Source organism: Peromyscus eremicus, chromosome 8a (genome assembly GCF_949786415.1).
Source record: "Peromyscus eremicus chromosome 8a, PerEre_H2_v1, whole genome shotgun sequence".
NCBI classification, from domain to species: Eukaryota; Metazoa; Chordata; class Mammalia; order Rodentia; family Cricetidae; genus Peromyscus; species Peromyscus eremicus.
In genome coordinates, this window is record NC_081423.1 from 1,606,873 (window position 1) to 1,633,561 (window position 26,689).

Sequence of the window (26,689 nt, forward strand, 5' to 3'; positions counted from 1 at the left end):
CTCCAGTTTTCTAGAAGCAATATGACCCCGAGAATTGTATATTCTAAAGCTGGTAATAGACTGGAGACCCTAGGTGGTAGACATAACTGCATTCCCAGGGCTCCTGAGTCTGAGGCAGGAAGGTTGCAAGTTTGAGGCCAGCCTGGGCTACACAGTACAACTGTCTCAAAAAATGAAAATTCAAACCACAGCAAAACAAAAGTAAGGCCAATTAGAACAATCTATCCCTTGTGGTGAGGCTTTCAGAGGGGATTGTCATTCAACATCATGTACTTAGCAGTGTGCTGGATTCTGGGGTATGAAGTGGACACATAGGCATACTTACTAAGAACTCACTAAAGAAAAATATGCTAAAAGTAGGAACAAGGACTCCGGCTGACTCAGTTGTTAAGAGCAATTGCTTCTCTCCGAGAGGACCAGAATTTGGTTCCCAGCACCCGTGCTGGGTGGCTCACAATTGCTTGTGACCTCAGCTCCAGGGAAATATGATGCCTTGGCCTCTGCAGGTACCTGCACACATATGTGCACATACAGACATGCATATACACAGAAATAAAAATGAAATCTTCTTTTAAATAAAGTAAGGGGCTGGAGAGATGGCTCAGTGATTAAGAGCACTGGTTGCTCTTCCAGAGGACCTGGTTTCAATTTCCACCACCCACATGGAGGCTCATAACAGTCTGTAACCTCAGTTCTAAGGAGTCTGATGCAATCTTTGGGCCTCTGCATGCATGTAGTGCACATGCATACAACACCCATACACATAAAAATAAATCTTAAAAAAATTAACTAAGTAGAGAAATCCAGAATCACTGTGAGCTAAGGCAGAGAGGCAGGAAGCCAGCAGGATGGCCTGGTGAGCATTCCTGAACTGATGGTAAAAAGGGTAGAGCTAATGGACAAGAAAGCTGAATCTTCCGAGGGAGACAGGAGCAGCGTGTATGGAGCCCTGAGTCAGGAAAGATTTAGGTGTATATCTTAATTCATTTTCTATTGCTATAAGTAAATGCTAGAGTCTGGGAGGTTTATAAAGAAAAATGTTTCATTTAACTTCATGGTTTTGAAGAGTTCGGGATTAGGCAGCCTTATTTGTTCTGCTTCTTCTAAGAGCATGTCTGGCTGTACCATATGTGATGGAGGGTGTCAGAAGTTGTGACAGGAAGCTTTGGAGACACAGGGGCCAGCCTTGGTCTGTGTGTGTATACTCATGTGTGTGCACATGTGTGTGGAAGCCTGAGGTCAACATCAGGTCTTCTTCAGTTTTGAGATATAGTCTCTCACTATACCTGAAGCTAGACTGACTGGCCAGCAAGCTCTGTGGCTCCTGTCTCCTCAGTACTGCGATTACAGGTACCTGCTGCCACTCCTGGCTCTACTGGGTGCTGGGGATCCAGACTCAGGTCCCCATGCTTATATGGCAGACACTTTACTGATTGAGCAGTGTCCGCAGCCCCACCCTCACCCCGCCTTGCTCTTTTGTTTTTATATAACAACTCACTCTCTCTGGGCTCCTGTCAGGATTGCACTATTCTTTCCAAGAGCCAATGACCAAGCCACCTCCCCCTGAGCCCTGCTTCTTACAGGCTCCTCCCTCTCAACAGTGCCTTCCTTTCTGGTGTGTGAAGTTTTGGGAGACAAATTCATATCCCACCCAAACCATAGCAGTATGTTTAAAGGGATGTGGTGCCCGTCGCCATGAATGTGTTTAAGGGGATGTGGTGCCCATCACCCTGAACTTTGACTAGTTGGCTTTAAGTTGACTTATATTGGGATCCTAAAGCCGTGAATTTGCTGCCACCACCACATTTCACATCATCCTTCCAACAAGCCTGCCAGGTAGAGGAGGAGGAAGTAACTAGTGCGAACCTTTCAGCAAATGTAACAAGACACAGTGTGACTACAGCATCACTTTAAGTCTAAGAGTGAGTGACATGCCACACCCATGGGAAATAAATCTCCCTGCTGCTCTCCTCTTGCAAAGCCGGGTGGGAGTAGATTGGGAGCAAGAAGGGAGGCATTTTGTAGCAGTGCTTGGGTATGAGGGTAGAGGCATTGTGAGAGCCCACAAAAGTTTCCTAGTGATATCTAAGCTTGCTTTACACAGCAGGGATGCATTAGGGGATTGCTTGACCATGTGCGTGGTCACAAGGTATTTGGGATGGTTTGCACTTGGCTGTGCTGGGAGGGGGGGTGTCTTTTGCTCCACCCTTTGGCATTCCTTTAAAAGCCCTTTAATAGAGACAGAAGGGGCCAGTGGGTTTTGACCCAGGCCCTCCCGAGGCTATTCTATGTTTCTAACTGTCTCTCTCCTCTATACTTCTATCTACATATTCCTCATTTCTCTCTCCTCAAGAGTACCCTGAGAGGAAAGGTGGGGGTAGGCCCCCTACAAGGCATACAGAGGTAATCCAAAGCAGGATTTGAAAGTAAGGAGAGTCACAAAGAAATTACTAGTTCTGATTTTAAAAATGGAGAGGGATATTTTGGGAAGCATTGTAGAAGTCAAGAGAGGAAGGATGTTCAGGGGGCTTTGAAAAGAAGGTTCTTAATATTCAACTTTGCCTTGACAATTCTTTTCTTTTCTTTTTTTTTTTTTTTTTTTTTGACAGGGTCTCACTATGCAGCACAGACTGATCTTGAACTTGTAACTACCTCCTTTCTGCCTCCTGAGTGATGGGATTACAGCAGTATGTGTACCCAATGTGTTCCCAGACCTTGTAAAGTTGGCCACACATTCAGGCCTCGTGTGGTGTGTGTGTGTGTGTGTGTGTGTGTGTGTGTGTGTGTGTGTGTGTGTCCATCCATGTGTTTCTGCTTATTTGAGAGTGTGTCTGCATTTCTATATGTATTTCCACATGGGGGTATGTCTATGCATTTGTGTGTATGATCTATGCACCCACATACATGTGTATATGTGTGTCTAAATACACTGTATCTCTCCTATCCAAGCTTACTGTGATCAGACAGTGTCAGGAATGTTCAGAGTGGTGTGGCTGGAGATAAAATTTTCTTATTTTACTTGAGGGCCTAAAACCCTTAGTGATCCACCTGCCTCAGCCTCTCAAGATCTTGGGATTACAGGCATAAGCCACCATTCCCAGCAAGAAGGAATGTATTTATTAGTACTGGGGAGTAAACCTAGAGCCTTACACGTTGTGAGTTACTGCTGAGCAACTTCCTCAGTTCTGTCTGTGTGTCTGTCTGTGTACCTGTGTGCATTTCCTGCTCTGGGCCTAGGTGTGTTGCTGTGTCTGGATGTTTGTATGTGTGTGTCTTTGTCTCCCAAGTGTCTGGATATGTTTGTATTCCCCTGTTTTTGTGTGTGTGTTGGACATCACTGCAAGGGAGTTTCTGGGGGAGAAGACAACCAAGTTGCTGCACATGCCAGAAGGAGGGCAAGAAGTCAGCCTTGACGGAGGGAACTTAAGGCTCCAGGAATCCCCAAGACTGGGAACAAGCGTGTGGGTGGTGAGTCGAGTCAGTGCTTTCTAGAGACCTCAGAGGGCTGTTGACACCCAATTTACACTATTTCTCACCGCTTCACAGCTGTGGAAACAGCCTCACAGGTAATGTTTTCATAAACTGAAGAGAAGCTGCCAGCTGTTGAGCCAGCAGAGACATCTGCCTGGCCAGAGCGCACCCAGTGGCAGCGAGAGTGTCGCCTCTCTCCTCTCTCCAGTGGGGTAGTCTTTCACACTCTCTCACCAGCAGCAGCAGTGTCTCCAGCGAGCACCACAGCCTCCACGGCACAACTGAAGCGGTTTTCCCACAGAGATGCACCCACGAGCCCTGCACACAGGATTCGTAGCACTAGCACCACCCCTGCCCCTGGAGGTGATCTGCCTGTCTTATCGCATATGTACGATGGTATGACGGCATGGAAAGCATCATTTAGACTTTGCTATCAATTTTTTGGAAAAATAGAAGTATTCAATTCATCAAAAACCATTAATATCCCAAGCCCTCCTGAGCTCCTAAAACACAGACATTTGTCATGTGAGAGGCAAAGTCAGTTTTTACTTCCTTGATTGCATGTGTGTACACACACGCGAGTGTTCTTGCTTACAAGCACATACACAATGCATTCATGTGGGTGGGCAGATGGACATGTGTGCATGCTTATGGAGGCCAGAGGATAACCTTTGGTGTCATTCCTTAGGTAGTGTTCATCCTTTCTTTCTTTTTTTTTTTTTAATGAGACAAATCTTCTCACTGGTGAGGAGTGTGTCAGGTAGGCGAGGCCGCCAGCAAGCTGCAAGGAACTGTCTGTTTCTGTTTTCCCAGCGCCAAAGTTTTAAGTGCCTGGCTTTTGTTGTTGTTGTTGTTGTTAAATGTGGGGTCTGGGGGTCTATCTCAGGTCTTTGTGCTTGCAAGGGAAACATTTTTCCCACTGAACTATTTCCCCAACCTGTGGCAACCCTGCTTTTAGCTTTTTATCTTGGATAAATGTGAGGCACAGGGTTGGGGTGGGGTGGGGGAAGTACTTGCTTCACATGCATAAACCCTGACTTCCATCCCCAGCACAGCATAAACCGGGGATGGTAGTACATGCCTGTAATCTGAGCACTCGAGAGATGGGGGGCAGACGGTTTATAAGTATGAAGTTATCTTCAGTTCTAATGTGTTCAAGGCTGGGTCTCAAGAAAAAAAAAAGCAAAGTTACAAGAGTAATACAATTTCTCTTATGTACTAGATTTAGCTTTATATTTTTGCTATATTTATCTTTTTGTCTTCCTCTCTTTCCATGTTTATTTACGTGTGTATTACACATGTATGCATCTATATCTCACTTTTTAAAAAAAAAGCATTTTAGGGCCAGCAGGATGGCGAAATGGATAAAAGTGCTTGCCCCAAAGCCTAATGACCCGTGTTTGATTCCTGGATCCCACAGTGGAAAGAGAGAACAACTGTCCAAAATCGTAACATGGCCTCCACATTTGCACCATGGCACATGCAAATACCTCTAGTCATAAACATAGTAATAATACAGTACAATAAACTAACTTTTAAAATGCATGGAGAATAACTTGCATGGAGAATATTGTGATTGGTTTTTATATTCTGATATGTTTCATGTGTTTGCTAAGAATAAGGGCACTTCTGAATATAACCACACACAAGTCATATGATGTTGACCCTTCTCTGCTTCTAACACACAGTTCACATCTAGAGCTTGTCAGTTGTCACAATAAGGCCATCTGAATCATTCTAATATTTTTTTTCTGATTCAAAATCAACCCAGAATCATACTACATTTATCTGCCTTTTCTTTTCACTTTCCTTTAACCTAATTAATCAGGTCTTAAAGATGTTGATCAAACTGTTTTTGGGAGAGAGAAACAAGCTTCAGGCTCAGGACCTTGAAGTGGTCGAAACATTCAGCTATGGTGTAATTGTTTTTGTCTGCTTGTTTTTGTTTTATGAGTATCTATCCGTTTTTTTTTTTATGAGTACTTATTTTCATACAGTCTTCTATTTACCAGAAGTCACACTGGTGTGTTAATTAGAAGAGCCAAACATGATCTTGTTTTTATTTTACTTCATGTTTCTGTTTTCTTTGTGTATTTTTTTTGCACTAGAAACGAAGCCCTTGGGTTTGCTCATGCTCAGTGAGCACTCTACCCTTGGCCCTTCTCCCCCAACCCCGACACTTTTTTTTTCTTCATTTAAAAAGCGAACTCATTTGGGAAGATGTATTAAGAGGGGAGTAAGGGAGGGGAATAAGGGAGGGGAATCTAATCAAAGAACATTCACACTTGTATGAAAATGTCACAATGAAACCCATTATTTGACACAATTAATATGTGCTAATAAGAAAGTGAATTAATTTAGCAGAAAATATTAGGGAAACAGTGGAGAAGACATTTAGATCTATGCAGGTTTTTTCAACCTCAGAACTACTGGCATTGGGTCCAGGTCATTCTGTGTGGGGGTCACCCTGTGCCCTGTAGGGAAACAGCGGCAGCATGGTCACTTCTCTCTAGTTATGACAGCAGCAGAATGTGTCTTCAGACATTACCAAATGCCCCCCTGGGAGGCAAAGAGCCAGTGCTCTAGCCAGAACCATGAGCGGAGTCAGTGGCAACAGGTGGGGGACCTTGGAGCAGACACTTGCTCCTGCCCAGTTCAGTTCAAGTGGTTCTTAGCAAGTGTTTCCATCACCTCTGGCCCTACACAAGGTCCTGGGGAGAACAGGACACAGGCCAGCACTCTAGGAGCTGTGCTAGCATAAAAGAGGGGGTGGAGTGGGTGAGGATTTCCAGGAGGAATAAACCCAAAGGCAGGCACTGGGAGAATTCACCCTTAGCTGCAACTGCTTCTCTGAGCCTCTCACCTCTCTGAACCCTTGGACACCAATGGTGTGTTTTAACTGTGAGTGGGTCCTGCCAGTCCCTGACAGAAAGCTCTAGGTCTATCCCACCCTGGGTCCCAGTCTAAATGCCTCTCTGCCCCCTGTGGCCCTGTTATGTTGCTTTCAGGTCTCAGTGGCCCTAAACTTCCCTCTCTGCTTAGAGACATCCTAGCCCCACACCATCCCTACTTGCTTCCAAATAACATTGTTTTCTGCTCTGTGTAGAAAGCTCTGTTCCAGATCTTTGCAGTGAGCCTGGGTCCCAGTCACCAGGCCTCTGTTCAGAGCCACCTGTCCTGTCCTGACAGACATCCTGTATTCCCCCACCCTGTAGAACTTTTTCATGGCACTTTTGGCTAGCTGACTTGACCTTCTCTTGAGTGACAATCTGGGCAGAGGTGGTTCCTGGCCAATGAGGTATAGAGATCTGCCAGCACTCCAGATAGGGCACTGAGCCCTCTTCATCCTCCCTTCCTCCCTCCCTTCCTCTCTTCCCTCCCTCCTTCTTTCCCTGCTGAACTACAGGGTGGTGCTGAGTAGTGTTCAGGCCTCCTAAGACCAAAGGGACTTTCATGCCCTAAGCCTTAAAACCAGTGCCAGCATCCTCTTACTTTTGCTCCTGAGGGAAAAGTAAACCAAAGAGTTTGAGCTGTTGTCATCAGTCAAAAGCATCTCAAACCCAAATTCTATTTGAAATGTCAGTGTGAATTTTGCTTTTCATATGTGTGTGTTTGTTGATACTTAACACTTACACATGTTTATGTGGTCCAGTGTGTCATTTCAATAGGTGCATACAATGTGATCAGGGTCATCAGCATGTCTGTCCATCACTGTCAACCTTTATCTTGTCTTGGAACATTAAAAATCCTCTTCACTAGTTATTTTGAAATATACAACTGGATGTTGCCAAGAAATGATTCCTCTACTCAGCTGCAACTTTGGGCCCCTAACAATCATCTTTCCATGGCTCCACATCCAGTCCTCTAGGCTTGGGGCTGACTCCTGATCAAGTCTGATAACCACTGACCTGTGTGCTCTTTAGTTCCTCTTGTATAAACTAGGGATCATCTCTGGATGAAAGGAGCAGATGGATGTGTGGCACTTAGAGCCACACCTGGTGTGTAATCACTGCTCAGAGAACTGTTATTGTCTGTTGATGTCATGGTCAGGTTCACTTACGGCTGGAAGGATCTGCTCTCTGTGAGCCTTTGCAGCAGTATACTTTGGCTTCTTCTCTTCAGCTCTAACCTCTGTTTACTTAGTTAGGCTATAGATTAAGAAAAATGATGATGGTAGTTAGGAGAGATTCACACTGTTTTTTAAGAGCTGCTGGGTTAGCACGTTTGGGGTGTAGGGAGGGAGACGATACTGCACAAAGCCTGGTAATTTCATGTACAGGCCAAGAAATGCTGCTCAGGAAATGTGGCTCTGCTGTTGTGCACCATGCAAAGGATGGAGCTTGGCATTTATTGTATCTGGTGTTCCTGAAAGCTGCTCAGAGGTTCCACTAGCACAGTTAAGGGAAGCTGCAACTCACCAGAGCCCAGGAGACTTGTCCCTTTTAACTCAATATTTATTAACCACTTACTATGTCCTCTATAGAGATGTGTCTGGCAGACAATATATCTGTACAGAAATGATTACAATCTCCCAGGCTGGGGTATAGCTCAGCTGGTAGAGTGCTCACTTCACACACAAAGCTCTGAGTTAGATACCCAGTGGTGCATAAACCAAGCATAGTGATAGATGCCTGTCATCTCAGCACTTGGGAAGTGAAGACAGGAGGATCACCTTGGGTACTGTGATGGTTTGAAAGAAAATGGCCCCCATAGGCTCATAGAGAGTGGCACTATTAAGAGGTGTTGCCTTGTTGGAGGAAGTGTGTCATTGGGGGCGGGCTTTGAGGTTCCAGATGCTCAAGCCAGGCCCAATGTCTCCTTCTTCCTGCTGCCTGCCTATCCAGACGTGGAACTGTCAGCTCCTTCTCCAGCACTATGTCTGCCTGCATGCCACCATGCTTCCCACCATGATGGTAATGGACTAAACCTCTGAACTGTAAGTTAGCCCATTAAATGTTTTCCTGTATAAGAGTTGCCATGGTCATGGTGTCTCTTCACAACAATAGAAACCCTAACTAAGACAGGTACATAGCAAGTTTGAGGTCAGCCTGAGACACTTGAGAACTTGTCTCAAAACAAACAAAACAGGAAAGCATTATGATTTGATGATTCTGAGAACTTCACAGACTTCCCTCCATAATCTGCAACCTGGTCAGCACTAGTCAAGGTTTCAGGCCCTACATCATGCTAATAACCGCTTGAACGTACTTGAAGTTGGCACAATGCTCATGTCACTTCACCAGCCACGGTTAAGGTCACCGGCTACTCAGTAGCACCCATTTCTATCTCCTTACCTCCTTTAAAAATTCACTTTTGGACCAGTGAGATCACTCCCTGACAAAGGTATCTGTTGCCAAACCTGGTGATCCAAATTTGATCCACAGATTTCATGATGAAAGGAGATAGCCACATCTTCAAAGTTGTCTTCTGACCACCAAACACGCACCATAGCATATAAGTATACACACACATACACAATAAAAAAAGTAATAAAAAATTTAAAACTCATTTTTATATAGTCAGGTGCCAAGAAACACGACTCCCTGAATAAAGCTGGGACATAAATGCATGACAACTCATGTTGTCAGCCTCCAGATACAGATGTGAGAGACCTAGTGGTATGTTTTCATTCATTTCTCACAGAGATTAATGTCATCTCCAGTTTACAGCTGGGTAAGCTGAGAATCAGTTTAAGTTAATGAGTTGCCAAAGGTCATACAACTTCTTCTCCCTATTCCTCTGGCCTTTCCTGTTTGCACATTCTCACCCTCTCCACTCTCTCTCCGTTGCTGAATACTAGGGTAGCAGACTGGGTTTTCAGATGCCAGCCCCTACAGCCACATGTTCTCTCACTAGCTGTCTTCTTTCCTGGAGCTACTTCCTTTTGTGACTTTCTGCATTTTGTGTGTGCATGTCAGGGTGTGCCTGTGCACATGCACGTGAAGTCGGAGGTCAACCTCAAAGGTCATTTCTTAGGTGCTGACCACCTTGTTTTTTAAGAAAAGGTCCATCGCTGGCCTGGAACTCACTGCAGGCCAGGCTGGCTGCAGCAAGCCTCAGGGATCCACCTGTCACTGCCTCCCCGGCACTGGGATTGTAAGCATGTACTGCCATCTTCGGTTCTGGGGATCAAACTCTGGTCCTCACGCATGCAAGGGAAGTACTTCACTGACGAAGCCGGTTCCCTATCTAACCTCTCTCCACTTCCAAGGCTAGACCTTCACTGCCCATGGAATTCTGTGTGAAGAGGAGAGGGAGAGGCAGGAAGCCGTCAGCCCTCAGACGTCCACTTGGGCTGAACTTGCTGAGAAGGGATTGTTAGGTGAGTATGGAAAATCCAACAACTGAGAAGATTTTACATAATTTCCCATGTGAGATTCTGGAAGTGGATAAAACTCAAACAAAACTGACAAACAATATATTTAGGTAGAATGAGATCTTAGATCACGCATCTAGAAGTTTCTGGAAGATTTCGTGTATCCTGCTGGAGGGGTGGAGACAGGAGCTGATGGTGGTGGTAGGAAGTAGACTAATGGGAGCCATTGTAGGAGGGGTGAGATTGCCCTGAGACCAAGAACTGGCCAGAGATGACCAGGGACAAAAAGACTGTTCCCAGAGAACAACCTAGCTAGGAGCTGCTTTGGATGGTTGGAGTTGCTGGTTACTGTCCAGGAGTCCTAGAGTTACAGGCTCAACAACTGCAGCCTTCTGGGAAAGTGACCATGGACAAAGGAACCCCTCCACGGGGCCCATTAGAGCAGTATCATGACACACAGGACTCTCTCCCATACTTATCCATTGTGTTGTGAGACAGCGGAGGTGGGTATATAATTCTGGGATGATGGAGTCTTTGGGTGAAGTTCCTATCCCTCTTGGCTAAGGGTCAGTGATGGGCATAGCCTGAGAGGGAGGTCAGAGCAGGTTTTGGGCACCAAGGAGCAGACTTTTCTTCACACACCTCAGCTGCAGAGAGTGTGTGCTCACCCTCTTATGGTGGGTTCCTACTTGTCCTGGGTTTGCAAGCAAGCACAATGGAAGACGCCATGAAGACTACATGTCATCCCTGTTACAGCTGACATGTACCCCATTGGCATGCAGTTCCCAGATGCTGGTCCTAGTTTAAGAAGTTCTAGAAAAATTAGAGGGTATCTTTGAGGGCTCTGTTTTGCCCAAGCCACACTCTTCCTCCTCCTGTCTCCTGCCACAAGGTCAGCAATGCCCCTACCTATCCCCTCCTTCCATGACATTCTGTAGAACCAGACACCACTGACTGAAGCTGTGTGTCAAATGAATCTCTCAGGCATTTGTCACATTGCCCCAAATTCCGGATAACACAGTCCCTGAACTTCAATGTCCTTCCGTTAAAATGGGAACAAAAGCTATTCCTAGCACTATGAAGACAGATGAGCACCAGGGTCAGTTAGTAATGAGGAGGCCACATGCTGGGCATAGGGCCTCGGAGCACGCTCCCTCTCCATCTCAGCTATCGTCCCACAGACGCTGTCATGGGACCTAGGTTTATCTTGTCACTATAGATGTTCACTGACACTTTGTAGACTGATTGAATGAGTGAATAGATAAATGAGTGAATGAGGACCTGGCCAGGTACTTCAGCAGTCATGGATAGCAAATGGTGTCTCTCAAGGCTCAAGATTGTTCTTGCTTGGTGAGATTGCCTACATAGCAGGAGGAAACTTTTTTTTTCCAGACTCAATCTAGATGTCACCTCCTCCAGGAAGCCTTCTCTGGTACAGTTGGGTCTAGGTGTCTAGTTTTAAATCAATACACTGTAGTCAGTTCATTGTGGTTCACACTGGCAAGACTGTCTGAGCAGAAGGTCCAGCACAAGGTAGCATGCAGGAAGTCAGAGGGACTTACATTGTTCTTGTGCTGGGATTGAGCTCATGACCTTTTGCATGCTAGAGACATGCTTTCCACTAAGCTACCCCCTCAGCCCTAGGGAGCTGTTCCTAGCATTATGCTGAGTGCTTTTCCACTGACACCCCTGTTGCTGCAGTGACCTCTGTGACCAGGGTGGCCCTTCTCTGCGTTCAGCCACGGTAAGACCCTCAAGCCTCCTTCATTTCCACATCTGTCTTTTCTAAACTGGCTGGCCTAAATTCTTGAGGTTTGGGGAGAGTGGGAAATGCTGGGAGGTGGGATGGGCTGGGTGGCGAGGTGGGTGGGAAAAAAGAACAATGAAGGAGTGCATGTTAGCAGTTGGCATCTGCTCCAAAAGCCAGACACAATACGTTCTCCGTCAGAGGAACACGGCGCCAAGACCACCAGAGGAGATACACCCCTCATGGCCCTGAGTGGGGCGTGTTCACCTGACACTCCACAGGCTCCATCTGCTCCATGATTTGGAACAAATGGTACAGCAAAGCTTGAACTACTGAGTGCATTGTACTTCTGGAAGGAAAAATTAGGAAAACCAAAGAAAATGCCTCAGAATCCCAACAGCACATATGGAAGTGTGTAGCGGTGAGTTGTCATGGAATGTGGACAGTGACACAAGGGTGTCAGCACCCGAAGCCAAGAGGGAAGGAAAGATAACACCCGTGGCACAGCCACTTAGGAATTAAAGTAAAAGCAGCTTTGGTTTTGTCCAGGGAGCTCTGGAGGTCTCTCACAGGATCTAACTCCTTTGTAGCCCTTTCCTGCCTGTGCTCTGTGCTGCCCGTAAATGTGACCCTCTCCATGGCCAGGGGCCTCAAGAACTTGGAGGCTTACCGGAGCAAACAACTTAGCAAAAACAATCTGTCCCATAAACAAAGCCAGTGGAAGGCGTCCAGCCACACACAATGGAGCTGTAATCTTCTGGGCACACATTTCCCGTCCGGGGTATTAGCTTGTGTGCTGCTTCCTTCTGGGTGAAGGTAGAAGCTGCTTGGCCTTCAAGTCCAAGAACAACAATGCTGTGCACATCCCCCGCTTGTCTGTGGAGTGTGCGGCAAGAATTCAGAAGCAGGGGCCATCCTCTTCTCCTTCCTTACTCGTCATAAAGACGCACTGAAAGCCTAAAGGCAGGGTGGCATGTTGGGAAGGTGCTGCTCTTCAGACTACACCCCTGCCTCTGCACTGGCTCCACCACTGTCCAGCCCTGTTCTTTGGGATGAAGGCTTTATCTTTCCAGAGCTTCCAGTTTCCATCCTTCAAGTGGGACAGGGTACAGATGCCCAACTTCACTGGAACTCAGTGAGGTATAAAATACAGATGTTGGTTGGCCATTGTCAAAAAGCAACAATTACAGAAAAATAGTATTGTAAGCACATGAAAAATCTGCAACTCTTTGAGACAGGGTTCCATGTATCCCAGGCTGGCTCTGAAGTAGCTTTGTAGATTAGGACTTTGAACTTCTGATCCTCCTGCCTCAACTTCACAAGTGCAGGAATTATAGGTATGTGCCACCACATTCAGTTTATGAAGTGCTGGGGATGGAACCCAGGGCCCCATATATGTTAGGTAGGCAGTCTAACAACCGAGTTACACTCTAACCCAGAAACAAGAACTCTTGTCCCGTTGTTGATGAGAATGAAAAAAAAAAAAAAAAAAAGGAGTGCTGTGGGAAACAGTATTGGGGGTTGTCAAGAAATTAAAAATAGAATTACTGCACAATCTAGCAATCCCCTTCTGAAGATACATATACAAAATAATTGAAAGAAATCTATGCACCTGCGTCCACAGAGAAATTATTCACAATAGGCAACACATGGAGACAACCCAAATGCCCATCCGCAGATACACGGATAAAGGAAGTGTGGCAGGTGCCTCACAAGAAGGAAATCCTGTCCATACTACAATGTGGATGGAGTCTGAGGACACTGCACTGAGAGAAGCCAACCAGGTGCAGGATGCAAACATGGGTTGCGTGATCACACTTACGTGAGGGATCTAAAGTTGAACTCATACAGCAGAAAGCATTGTGGCTGTGGGGGCTTAGGGAAGTTTGTGTTATTTTTTTCAAACATACTTAAAAGTAATTAAGGGCTAGGTATGTGGTTTAGTGGATGACTTGCTTGTGCACCAAGTCTCATGTTCTATCTCCAGCACTGCATGAACTCGGTGTGGCGACATTTACTTGTAATCTTAGCAGTCAGGTGATGGAAAATCAGAAGTTCAAGATCATTCCTAGCTACCTATTGAATACAATAGTACAAGTACCTATTGAGTGTGAGTCTCCATCTAAAAACAATAAACAAACCAAACTTAAAACAAACAGACAAAAAAAACCCAAACATTGAAATACCATTTGTATATCTATCAAACTGTCAAAACAAGCAGTTGTCATGGTGCTTATCTGTAATTCTACAATTCAGAAGGCTGAGGTAGGAAGACCATGAGTTTGAAACGAGCTGGGTTACAGAGCAAGACCCTCTCCAAACAATAAAAAATACAAAACCCCAAAAGATCCCAAAGTGAACAACAACAACAAAAACAAAGAGTATGCAAAAATTAAAAATTCTAGTAACAGGAGTTAGTGATGTTGTGGAGAATTGCAAACTATCTTATTGGAGAATGAGAATGTAAATCACTATTTTAAAGGCCTACTAAAAAGACAGAATACATATATGCTACAACCCAGCACTTTCTTTTCATTGCTTATCCTAGGATATGGACAAGGATTTCCAACCTTCATTGTTATAAAAGCAAAGGTCAGGAATTTCTAGATGGCCACCAATAGGACACTGGATAAATGAAGTGGCATGTACTGTTAAATTAAGGCAGTGCACCCGGTCTACTGATGTCAACCCAGAGAGGTCTCAGAAGCATACTGTCAAGTGAAAATCAATTATGTGTCATAGAGAATTGCTGGAGAATTAAAAGACCAAGCAACATTAATACATATTTTCTGTGTATCAGCTCTAAAGGAAGTGACCAATAAAGTAGCTAATAAAAAGCAGGACTTGTGAGTCTCTAGTGTTCTAGCCTCTGAGATGGTCCCCAGCGAGCCTCACTCCCTGCTGCTACTCAGGACTCTGCATCCATTCCCTCTGCAGTGAACAGGGCCGATCTGGGTCCTATGTATTTCACGGCCCCTTGACAGAACAGATCTGTGAGTGATGACATCTAATGCTGCTTCCCATCTGCTCCATGGCTCTCTCCACTGCTGGTTCTGGATCCAGTCAGGTACCATGTTGTAAGGGTGTTCAAGCAGCCTGGGAGATACCCAGGTGATAAGGAGCAGAGAGGTACTACCAACTTCCAGCACCACCCTGGGCCAACTTAGAGGTGGATCTACTAGTTCAGTTAAACCTTAAGGTTACTGTGACCTCATAAGAGACCATGAACCAGAGCTATTCATGTAAGATGCTCTTGAGTTTCTGACCTATGGACACTTGTCCGGGGCATGAGTAGTCTTTTGATGCTACTGAATTCCAGGGTAATTTGTTACACAGTTGTAGGTGACTTATACAGCTGTGCTTGTTTACTAAACCTCTGCCAGGGGCCTATTTTCCCTTTTCACTGAAATGTGTCAAAAGTATGCTAAAGGCATATCAGGCTGGTGCACAACTGTAATTCCAGTACTCAGGAAGCTTGGGCAAGAGATTTGCCAGTTAGAGGCCAGCATAGGCTCTATGATGAGATCCTGTCTCAACAAAACCAAACAAAACCCTCATCAAAATAAAACAAAACAACAAAAATGAAAGTCACATTAGCACTAAACTGAACTCTTTTCTTCATGTACTCAGAATGCCTGATGGTTCTTCAAGATCTGCTTCTGCATTTGATGTGAAGCCACCCCCACTCAAACGCTGGAAGATGCTGGTCTGTTCTGTTCTGTGAACTGTGACCTGAGTTGTGACCCTCTTTCCCTCTTAGCTCAGAGTGTGACTGTACTTGGAAACAGGATCTCTAAGGAGGTAACTAAGGTGAGATGAGTCATGGGGTGGCCTTAATGCAAAATGAATGATATACCTATAAAAAGGTGCTTAGACACAAACAATTGGATACACATAGGAGAGCCAAGGAGAGGCCTTGGGGAGCCCTGCGGACTCTGTGGACTTGCTCTTCCAGTCTTCGGAACTGTGAAGAAATACATTCCTGATATTTCAGACACCCAGCCTGCAGTCCTTTGTCATGGCAGCTCTAGAGAGTGAATCACAGTCCAGCACTTGCCTTACAAATAATAAACTCATGTCCAAATGTAGGCATGACTCAGCCAAAGACACAGAGAGGACACAGAACAGCAGGAGCAGTCCACATCCCCTAACCAGAGGACATTTCTTCTGATAAGTGAGACCAAGACCCCACAGATAAGAGAAGACTCAGAAAATGCTGGTGGACATCAACCAAGCTCCTGGTTCCATGTCCATGATGGCAGAAAACAGTGTCTGGATGCTGAAGAGATGCCCATAGAGTAAGAGCCTTGCTCAGTAGACGTGAGGACCTGACTTTGGATTGCAGCACCTACATACAGTTCATGCAATGGTAACTCCAGTGTGGTGGGAGGCAGAGAAAGGAGGATCATTGAAGCTTGCTTGGTTGCCAGATTAGCACCAGGGTTAGTGTTCTCTAGAGTGAGGTGGTAAATGTAGAACAGGCCATGGAATGTCCTCCTTTGTCCTCTGCATATGCACAGGCACACACACCCACATACACTATGCACACATGTACCACACTCACGCATATGTACACACACACACACACACACAGAGAGAAAGAGAGAGAGAGAGAGAGAGAGAGAGAGAGAGAGAGAGAGAGAGAGAGAGAGAGAGAGATGCCTCAGTGTGTAAAAGCACTTGCTGTGGGATCATGAGGATCTGAGTTCAGATCTCCAACACCTATGCAAAAAGGCTGCTGTGGCTGCATTGGAGTCTATAACCTTATTGTGTTCCAGGAGTGGTGTGGTGGAGGTAGGGGTGGAGACCTGAGCTTGCTGGCTGTCTGGCTATCTCCAGGTTAATGAGAAGCACTGTCTCAAGAGAATAGGGTATAAAGTAATAGAGCAGGACACCGATTGTCCTCCACTGGCCTCTGAGAGTGAGCTTAGACGTGCACATTTACACACTTATGTGTACATATACTACACACACATGCACACTTAAAAATAAAATGTCTTTAAAATGGTCTATATAAACAAGAACCAGTACTAATCTGACTTTATCTTGTTATTTCTCAACAGTAAAATGGTGGCCCAGAGCCTGTGAGCATGTAGAACTTACAAAAGTACATTAGAAGATGTTCTAAGGGAGCTAGAGAATGGCTCAGTGATGAACAGTGTGTGCTGATCTTGCAAGGTCTTGAGTTTGGTTCCCAGCACATATGTTAGATGGCTCACAACTGTCAGAAACTCCAGCTCCAAGGGCTCTGAGGCCCACTTTTGGCCTTTATGCACACCTGTACTCATGTGCATGTGTATACACACACACACACACACACACACACACACACACACAATTAAAAGTAAAAATAAATCTTCACAAAGCTGTTTTAAATCTCTCCTCTGGGGCTGTGGAGATGGCTCAGTTAGTGACATGTTTGCCATGTAAGCACCAGGACCTAACTTCCATCCCTGGGACTCACGTACAAAGAGAAGCCAGACACAGTGGTGTGCACTTAAAATCCAAGTGCAAGGAAGGCAAAGACAAGAGGACCCCGGGACTCTCTGGCCAGCCAGTGTGGCCTGCTTGGTGAGCTCTAGGCCAGTGAGAGACCCTGACTCAAAAAACAAGGTGGATGGCTCCTGAGAAACAACACCCAAGGTTGTCCTCTGGGCTCCACACACATAAATATGAATGCACACATACGTAACATCTTGCTTCTTTGAAACACTCTCAGTAGAAGCCATCTCCAATCCAGAGAACCATCGTCGGTTCCCATCCCCATGTCCATTAGCCTCTGATATCTTCCTCCAGTGTCTTCGAAACACATGAAGCCTGACCAACTCCAAGTGATCCATCTGCCTTGCTCCATCTCTGCCTACCAGAGTCCTGGTGCTGCTTTATGTCCCTGTTGTCATAATAATGCAACCTACTGAGTGTCAGCTATGTGCCTGGTGCTGCACCTTGCCATCACTCCATCAAACTCAGTGGCACAATGTGGGGATTGTCATTGTCCTTCTGAAGATGGGGACATCCCAATATCCTACCATGACATAATCATGGACTTCAGCATCAGAACTGGGACATAGACACAAGCCCTCTGGCCACATCTGTTCTACAGATGGGCTTTATTTGGCTGTAATAGTTTTTTGTTGTTGCTCAAAAAAAATCCTAATTTATTGCAAACATTAAAATGTTAGGACACTTCACACAAAAAAGCCCAATTTCTGGATTTTCTAGGAAAAACAATAGATGATGTGAATAGTAACCTGATGAGATAATTAACTTCTCTGGATGTAGAGGGAACAAATGGAGGGGGTGGTTGCTACTAAACTCTACATAGTATTTTAGGTGTGTGAGTCTGGCCCAGAGTGCCGGATGATGGGTGGCATGCTGATCTGTTTCCCACTGTTATAATAGAATGCTAGAGACCAGATAACTCATCAGGCACAGACATTATTTAACATATGGTTCTAGAGGCCAGCTTCTTGGGATGGCCTTCTTGCTTTATGTTGTTCTAAGGGAAGGAACAGGAGAGCATGTGTACTGGAGAGAGAGAAGACCCATCCTTTCATCAGGAGACTGCTTCCTTGACCAGTGTATCAGTGACTTGGGCATCACTGTGACTAAAATTACTGACAGAGACAATGTAAGAAAGTGTTTATTTGGGCCCACAGCTCTATAGCAGGAAGCTAATGTGGAATAGTACAGCCTGTGTTGGCAGTATGTGGCTGGGGCTCTTTACATCATGGTGCACCAGGGAATGGAGAGCCAGACAGCAACCAGAAAGCAGGTCAAATCTTCACTAGCCCATTCCTAGTGACCCATTTCCTCCAGCTTTTCCCATCTCCTAAAAGCTCCACAGCCTCCCAACACAGTGCCCCAGCTGGGTAACACACTCCATGATCAACACTGTATCCCCACTGGTCCTTTCCACCCAACACCTTCTAAAGATCCTATCCATCAGCACAGCGTCACTGAAGATTAAATTTGGGGGCATGTGCAAAGTAGCAGTAATAATAACCAGTGCATGATATGAGTTCTCAAGGGACCAACCAATATCTGGCAGAGGAAGGAGACTTTCCCAGGCTGGACTCAGGTGTGGTTGCAAAGGGAATGTGATGAATAACACCTTTATCACCCTGGTTCTGTTTTAGGCTCTGGGGTTAAAAAAACAAAATGTAACAAAAGATGCCTTTTTTCACTATCACTTAGAGGAGTACAAGGGTTTCAGGAGCTGTGGTCAAAGCAGGACAAAGAGACAAAGACCAAGACAGAGAGACAGAGATAGATAGGTACTTCATATAGATAGATTATAGATATAGACAGAGGAGAGATAAATGGATGGCTGATATATGATTGACAGCTAGATAGTTGGTAGATGGATAACTTATAGAAGATGATAGGTGAGTAGATGGATGATAGGTGATTGACAATAGATAGATAAATGGATATTTGATTGACAGCTGATTGATATATGGAAAACTGATTGATAGATGGATGATTGCTTGATAGATGATAGATAACTGATTTTGAATAGATGGTTGACTGAAAAGTAGATAAACATGTTATGTGTTACATCACAATAATACTCCAATTTATCATTGGTCCTTTAGATAACACTGTCTATTTACTAAAAGAAAACAAGCAAACACAGCTGGCCTTCTATGTCTTTGCATTCTACACCTGTGATTCAGCTATTGAAAATATTTTAATTACATTTGCGCTATACACACACACCCTTTATTCTTTTCATTGTTCCCTAAACAATACACTATGGTGATTATGAGTGTTTGTATTGTGTTGGGTACAGCACTCCACAGATGGTTCAGTGTATATGGAAGGATGTATGTAGGCTACATGCAAATACTATAGCACTTTATATCAGAGGCTTGAGCATCAATTCATCTTGGCATCTATGGGTATCCTTGGAACCAGTACCCCTCAGAGACACCAGGAACTTTGATTTCGTCTTAAATAGAGAAATACTTTTCATTTAATCACTAATCTGGTGTACTATTTTTCTAGTATACATTAAGCTACATTATCATTAAAATGGTGTTTTCCTATGCACCAAAGTTTGGAGAATATGGATCTAATGCAATTCTATTCTCTTATTCCTTACCCTTTAGAAAACTGAGGAGAGATGTATGGCTACATGAGCCTTACCTGAAGTCTACAGGTGTCAGGTCTTTCCTCATAAGGGGTGTGTGTGTGTGTGTGTGTGTGTGTGTGTGTGTGTGTGTGTGTGTGTGCGCGCGCGCGCGCGCGCGCACGCATGCATGTGTGTGCACAAGTCCCTATGTGGGTGACAGCCTTGAGTGTTATTCTACAGGTGATGTCCTGCACAAGTCCCTGTGTGTGACAGCCTTGAGTGTCATTCTGAAGGTGAAGTCCACCTTTTTTCTTTTGAGGCAAGTCTCTCATGGGGTCTCTCACTGCTCACCAAGCAGACCAGACTGCCTAGACAGCAAGCCCAGGGTATCTTCCTGTCTCTACCTCCCCGCACTGGGATTATAAATGCATACTTCCACACCCAGATGCCCTCTCTCACTGGTTCTGAGAATCATGTCCAAGCACTTTATCAACTGAGCCATCTGCCCAGCTCCTCCCTTGAGGTTTCTTAATGAATAAGTTCATCCAGTTAGGAGGCTGCTGGCTTTTGGGACAGGATAATTCTTTGAGTCTGCTCTAAGAATTTCAAGATGCCTGCCATTATATATGAGCAGTGGGGGGGTCTCTGGACTCAGGATGGCACAAACTGCTGACCTCATATTCAAATACCCAAGCTGAGGGCTGGAAAGATGATTCATTGGGCCAAGTGTCTGCTGTGCAAACAAGGGGACCTGAATTTGAACCCACAGTAAAGCCAGGCAGGGCAGTGCACAGCTGTAACCCCAATGCCCTTGCAGGGAGGTGACAGATAGAGATGGGAGGATGTCCAGAAGCTCACAGGCAAGCTATCCAGGCATCTGTAGTGGGAAACAATAAGAGACCCTGTCTCAAACAAGGTAGAAGCAAGGACAGACTCTGCTTCCAGGGTGTCCTGGTAAAGGACCCCTGCTGCAGGTCCTACGTGCAGACTCCCTGCTCTCTAACTCTTACATTTTACTGACATGTGCTGTATACTGTCAGTGCTCTGAGGGGGTCAGCTTGAATCCTCAGTGGCTCTGAGGTCTCCTCATGGGAAGGGTAAGATCACCAAATCAGGATCCAGGCTGCTGGATTTGAGTGAGTTTCTCAACTAGTCTTTGCCTCTGTCTCCTTTCTGGAAGTAAAGATGGGGTACCACTGGCCTCCAGAGGCTGGTGGGAGGGTGACATGAGTTAACAGGTACAGGGCCTATAGTTGGCATATGGCCTGTAGTAGGCAAACAACTTAACTGAATTCCCTGAGGCCCCGCTCATTTACAATGCTCACCATGTTCAGCCATCTGTGCATAGCTTTAATGCATCTTACAAGAAGTCTTGGAGGTTTGAGTTATCCCATTTTACGAATGGTGAAGTGAAGGCAGAGAGAGGTGGCCTTTGTGGCAATACATAGCTCCCACAACCAGAAACAAGCAGAACCAGAACTTGATTCTGACTGCTATGGGGGTCAGAAGGCAGAGCACTGTCCAGGGGGACAGGGCACTGTCGAGGGAGTTGACAGGCTGTGCTGTACTGTGGCAACCTGCAATAGGCCTTAGTGTTCTGATTGAAAAACAAGGGCTTGGACCAGCTGTCTTGTGTGGTTTCCGGTGGCTTCTGAGTCTTGGCTATTCAGTGAGACTCAGAAATCTGGGCAGAGCAGAAGGCAGCAGAAAACTATGCTCTCAGACCAGGGACACTGAGTTCCTCTCCTTTCTCTGCCAGGTGAGGTTGGCCTGCTGACCAATCACAGGCATCCTCCCTCCTCCCTCCCCACCATGCCTGGGCATCTACCCGACTCTCAGGGCATCTGAGGACAGAAAGGATGTTATCTTGGCCTGACAAAGCCACTGGGTCTAGATCACTGGGGCCTAGTTTCCAGGGAATGCATCTGGTGAGGTTGCAGGTAACCCAGATAGACAGTTTGTATTCTCCCTAGAGAATCCTTCCCATAGGACCTGAGGCAAGGACAGCTGCCTCACCCTGCCATGAAAGTGATTCCCGGAGATGGCATAAGGGGGTGGCAGAAGCAGTTCTGGAAGCTTAAAATACCTGCAAATGCTCTGTTCTGTGCCCTTTCTTACCTGTGTGGACATCAAAATGATGTCCCCCAACATGATGCTTAGGACTTTCCATACAGTATTTATACTCATACTTAATACTTACATAATCTTATGAGCCTAGGCTTTTATCTTCATTTTACTTTATTTAATTTTGTTTGTTTGTTTTGGAGATCAAATTCAGAGCCTCATGCATGCTTGGGCAAGGGCTCTGCCACAGAACTATGTCCCAGACTTTTTGTTGTTAAATTTTGAGAGGTTCCACTAAATGACTTACTTGAGCTGGCTGTGTACTCATCTGTAGCCCAGCAAGCTGTGGGCTTGCTCCTATCCTTCTGCCTTAGCCTCCTAAGAAGTGCGGATGGCAGGCCTGTCTAAGACCTTAAGTAAGACACCCGTATAATTCCATAAAGAATAGAGTTGGAATGTGAATCCTGGTAGCCTGACTTGTTACCAATGGGCCATGCCTCTTGCTGGCCATGCCCCTGACTGCTCTTCTAAGGTTTCTGAACCCCTCAGACATCACCCTGGACACTGGTATGACACGATTTCAGCTGGATACAAAGGAGAGTGAGCCAAGAGGACAGGCAGGAAGAACAAATTCATCCCGAATGCTACAGCCAGCTCTTTCATTGGTACCTAATGTGCACCTTACAGAAAGAAATCGAATGTATCCTGTGCCCTGAAACAAACAGGCCTAGCCCTGAGTCCTTGACTTGAACAATACTAATCCACACTCCTGTGTGGCATTAGTCTGACAGGCTCAGAGGATGTGATGTCCAATTTATGGATACAAGCACAGGGGCTCCATTGTGGTGAAACGACTTATCCCAAGTTCACACAACCAGGAAAGAATGCAGACTCAAACTTAAGGGTCTCTTGAGAGGGCAATAAATTCAGAGCGCCAGGCAGCTTGCTGGAGCAGCCAATTTATGTCAAAAGAAGGGGTCCAGTGTCCCTACAGTCATATGACCAGCCCAGGTCAGAACGGAACCCTGGAAAGATCTTGTCTTCTGTCAAACCTGGGCCATCTGTGCCTGATACCCCACCACCTGTTTAGAACTCTTCCAGGAATTGCCAGCTCTGGCACTTGTCTCCCTATGGCAAGAAACAGCAGCCCTGCCCAGCCAAGGGCCAAGGTCACAAGGCTTAGAGAAGGGGCCACCTGATCATGAAGACCTGGTTCTGGACTCATCTATCCTATCTGTATCCTGTCCACACAGGATTTCCATGTATCCAAGAGTTCCTTGTTCCATTCTATTGGAATAGTCCACGAAGACACTTTACTCATTTTAATCGCCATATAGTGTTACGTCACTGTTCCCAAACTTTTGTAAATAAGCTGCCTTAGAGTTTTGAAAGCTCTTGTATCTTGAGATTTAGACTTACTAGAAGCTGCTGAAATTAGAGCCCCATGTGTGGCCACTCAGCTTGCCTGCACTTAAGCAGCTTATAAAGGGAGCAGAGGAAACGGACAGCGTCACTAAACTGCACTGTATTCAGATTGCAACAATTGCCATTCTTTCAATGGAGGATACTCTGGAACGCCATCCCGTGTAGACATTAGCACCATCACCATCATGATCGGGATTAGGACTCATTCTGTCACCACTAAGGATTCCCCAATTGACCCCCGACTGTCCCATTGGCCACACTGTCCCCAACCCTAAACCTGTTGACAATTTCTACTATTTTGTCATTTTGAGGTATTTTATAAAATGACATCATGTAGTATTTAACCTTTCTTGATTGGATTTTTTTTCTTTTGGCATAATGTTCTGGAGAACCAAGTGGTTGAATATATCAATATTAATTCCTTTCTGTGGCCGAGGAAGAGCTGGTTCATCGTCTGTTGAAGGTCATTTGGGTTGTTTCCAGTGTGGAGCTATACAAATTTATACAAATAAAGCTGCTATGAGGGTCTGGCACAAACATGCACTTTCACATTTAGAATGTACAAGAAAGCAGTGGCTGGGTCTCAGGGTATGTGTGCATTTTAACTTTAAAAATTATATTACTGTTGCCATGTGTGAGCATGTGCACATGACATGGTGTGCATGTGGAGGTCCCGGCACAACTTTGTGGTTCTTTCCTTCCACCTCTCACCTTGAGTTCCAGGGGCAGAACTCAGGTCACCAGGCTTGCACAGCAAGCATGTTCACCTGTTGAGCCATCTGTGTGGCCCCTGTGTCTAACGAACTGCCAGGAGCTGGATAGTCCAGTGGTTAAGATCACTTTCTGCTCTTGGAGAGGATCCAAACCTGGTAGCCACATGGCAGCTCACAACCATCTGTAACTTCATTTCCAGGGGATAGATTGCCCTCTTCTGACCTCCCGAGGCTCTCAGGCATGCATGTCCATGCAGGCAAAACACTCTTACACAGAAAATAAAATAAATAAATCTAAAAAAGAAACTGCCAAATGTGTTCCAAGTTGCTGTATCATTCTAGAGTCCCACCAGCAATTCACAAGAAACACACAACCATGCCAACACTTACTAGGCTATGAATTTAAAAATTTCAAAATCTGAAATTATGAAAAAACTTTGAGTCATATTAATAGCTGTTCATTGTGTCTTTATCTTGCATTTCTCTCATGGCCAGAGACACTGCACATCTTTTTATATGTTTACGTAGTTTTGTGTGCCTCTTTGTATCTTTGACCCATTTTCTAATGGAGTTTTTAATTTATATATACCTATATGTGTGTGTGTGTGTGTGTGTGTGTGTGTGTGTGTGTGTGTATGTATGTATGTATGTATGTATTTAGGGCCCACACACACATACATGAGTATGTGTATGTCACAGTATACATGTGAAAGTCAGAGGTCATTTGCTGGAGTCACATCCCCTCCTTCCACCCATGTGGGACCTGGGGTCAAACTCAGTACAGCCATGGCAGCAAGTGCCTTTACCCACAGAGCCATCTCCATGGCCCTGGAATTTGGGGGATCACTTAAGTTTTAAAAGTACTGTACACGGTCTTGTTTTTTGTTTTCTCACAGGCCACGACTGTATTTTCAGCTTCTTAACTGGTTCTTTCAGAAAATGAGGTTTTAAAGTTTGATGAAGTCCAACTTCCATGCTTTCTCCTAGGGATGGCGCCTTAGAAGTTATGTTCAAGGGAGCGTCAGCTCTCACAAGGCCAAGAAGTTTTCTCTTACATTTTCTTAAAAATTTTTATTGCTTTATATCTTCGACTTACATAGATGATTCATTAGGAGTCAAGTTTTGTATAATGTGTTAGATTTCATTTGAGCTTTATATTTTTGTCTGTGGAAACAGGCTGCTTCATGAACATAGTATACATCTTCACGTGGCTCTCCCCAATTCTCACCAGTATTTTATAATTTTTGTTTTATTGTCTGTATTATTTTATTGGGTTTATACCTTAAGGTTTTGAGTAATTGTAAACGACACTGTCATTTTCTGTTTGGACCTAATTCTCACTGGTTGCAAAGTGGGATTACTTAAGGGGGCTGATTTTTGCATGTTAATCCTGTGTCCTGTGGTGTGGCTGTATTCATGTGTCAGTTCCAGGAGCTGTTTCTTGTTTTGAAGGTTTCTCATTGCTCTTCCTGGAATCCCCAGCTCTGTCACTCAGCCTTACAGATCTCTGTGTCTCTACTCTAGGACACTTGAGCTTCTTGCCCCTGCCCAGCCGGTGTCCTGGGGGCGCAGAGTCTGATAAGGGAGAGCAAAGAGCCTAAAGACATACCTTAGGGTTTCTCCTACTTGCAGTCAGACCAGGGCAAGCATTACATGAAGGCTGTCAAGGCATCCTGGGTTCTTAATGTGGTCTTGGCACGTGTAAGGTGCCGGCTGGACCTGGAACACAAGGGGACAGACACTGAAGTGAGCGACATGGGCAACTTCATCTTTGCGGCTGCTGTCGGAGTTTGCTTTCTGTTGCTGTGAGAAAACGCTAATCAAAAACAACCTGGGGAGAAAGCGTTTATTTGGCTTAGACTTTCAGGTCATGGTTTATCGTTGGGGTGATTCAGGACAGGGACTCAAGCAAAGAAATCACGGAGGAACGCTGCCTACTGGCTGACTCCTGAGGGCTTGCTCAGAGAGCTTCCCTACCATACAGCCCAGGATCACCTGTCCCCGGGGTGGCACTGCCCACAGTGGGCAGGGCCCTCGCAGGCCAATCAGCAATCAGGAAAATGTTCCAGGGCCGTGCTCACAGGCCGGTCTGAGGAAGGTGATCCCCTGATTGAGACTCTTTTATATCACAGGCTGACAGATGCGGGAACTAGGAAGCAGCGCACTGTTCTAAACTGGCTTAAAACCTTATGATCAGGTTCTCTGAATATTACCTTTACACGTTAAGACATGATCTCTTATATTGCTATCTCATGAACATTCCAGAAAAGGAGCAGCTATATAGCATAATGATTAACCCCACTTACATAATGCAGACTGCCTGGGTTCAAATTCCAAAGTCACTGGTGACTTTGGAAAAGTTACTTATCTTCTCTGTGTGCCACTTTCCTCCTCAATAAACAGGATAATAACAGCACCCACACCAGAACGCTGTTGTGGTGAGTTAAATGCAAAACAGGGCTTGCAAAACACAGCAATGAGTGACCAGCCAGTCTAGGCTAGGCAGCGAGCTCCAGATTCAGTGAGATAGCCTGTCTTAAAAACCAAGGTAGGGAAGAGATCTGATGTTGACCTATGATTGCCATACATTCCCGCCTGTGCGAGTAAACACGCATACATACACGACACACCTAGACACATGCATGTGCATGAGTGTGCTCACACACACAGATTTTTAACACCTTACGAAGTACAAATAAAATTAAGAAAAACATGAGGATTTAAAAGCAGACACAAGTTCCATATTTGCTTCTTGCACCACACATGAGTAGTGCTGCATCTTCCTGAATCCATGGGGATTTAGGCTGCTACATTTTTGTGATCATGGAGAACACAGCCATAGCCATCCTTCCTTCTCCCTGACTTCTTGGACAGGC

The 26,689-nt window shown here is 45.3% G+C and overlaps 1 protein-coding gene across 2 annotated transcripts in view; it reads right to left on the bottom strand.

Annotated features, from left to right (window-relative positions):
• Mrtfb (myocardin related transcription factor B) overlaps nucleotides 1–26,689 on the bottom strand; it is a 229,965-nt gene that overhangs the window by 178,298 nt on the left and 24,978 nt on the right. For both annotated transcript variants that reach the window (XM_059269963.1, XM_059269962.1), the window contains exon 2: nucleotides 25,423–25,532. The gene's annotated coding sequence lies outside the window, so the exon portion shown is untranslated. The remainder of the gene's footprint in view (nucleotides 1–25,422; nucleotides 25,533–26,689) is intronic.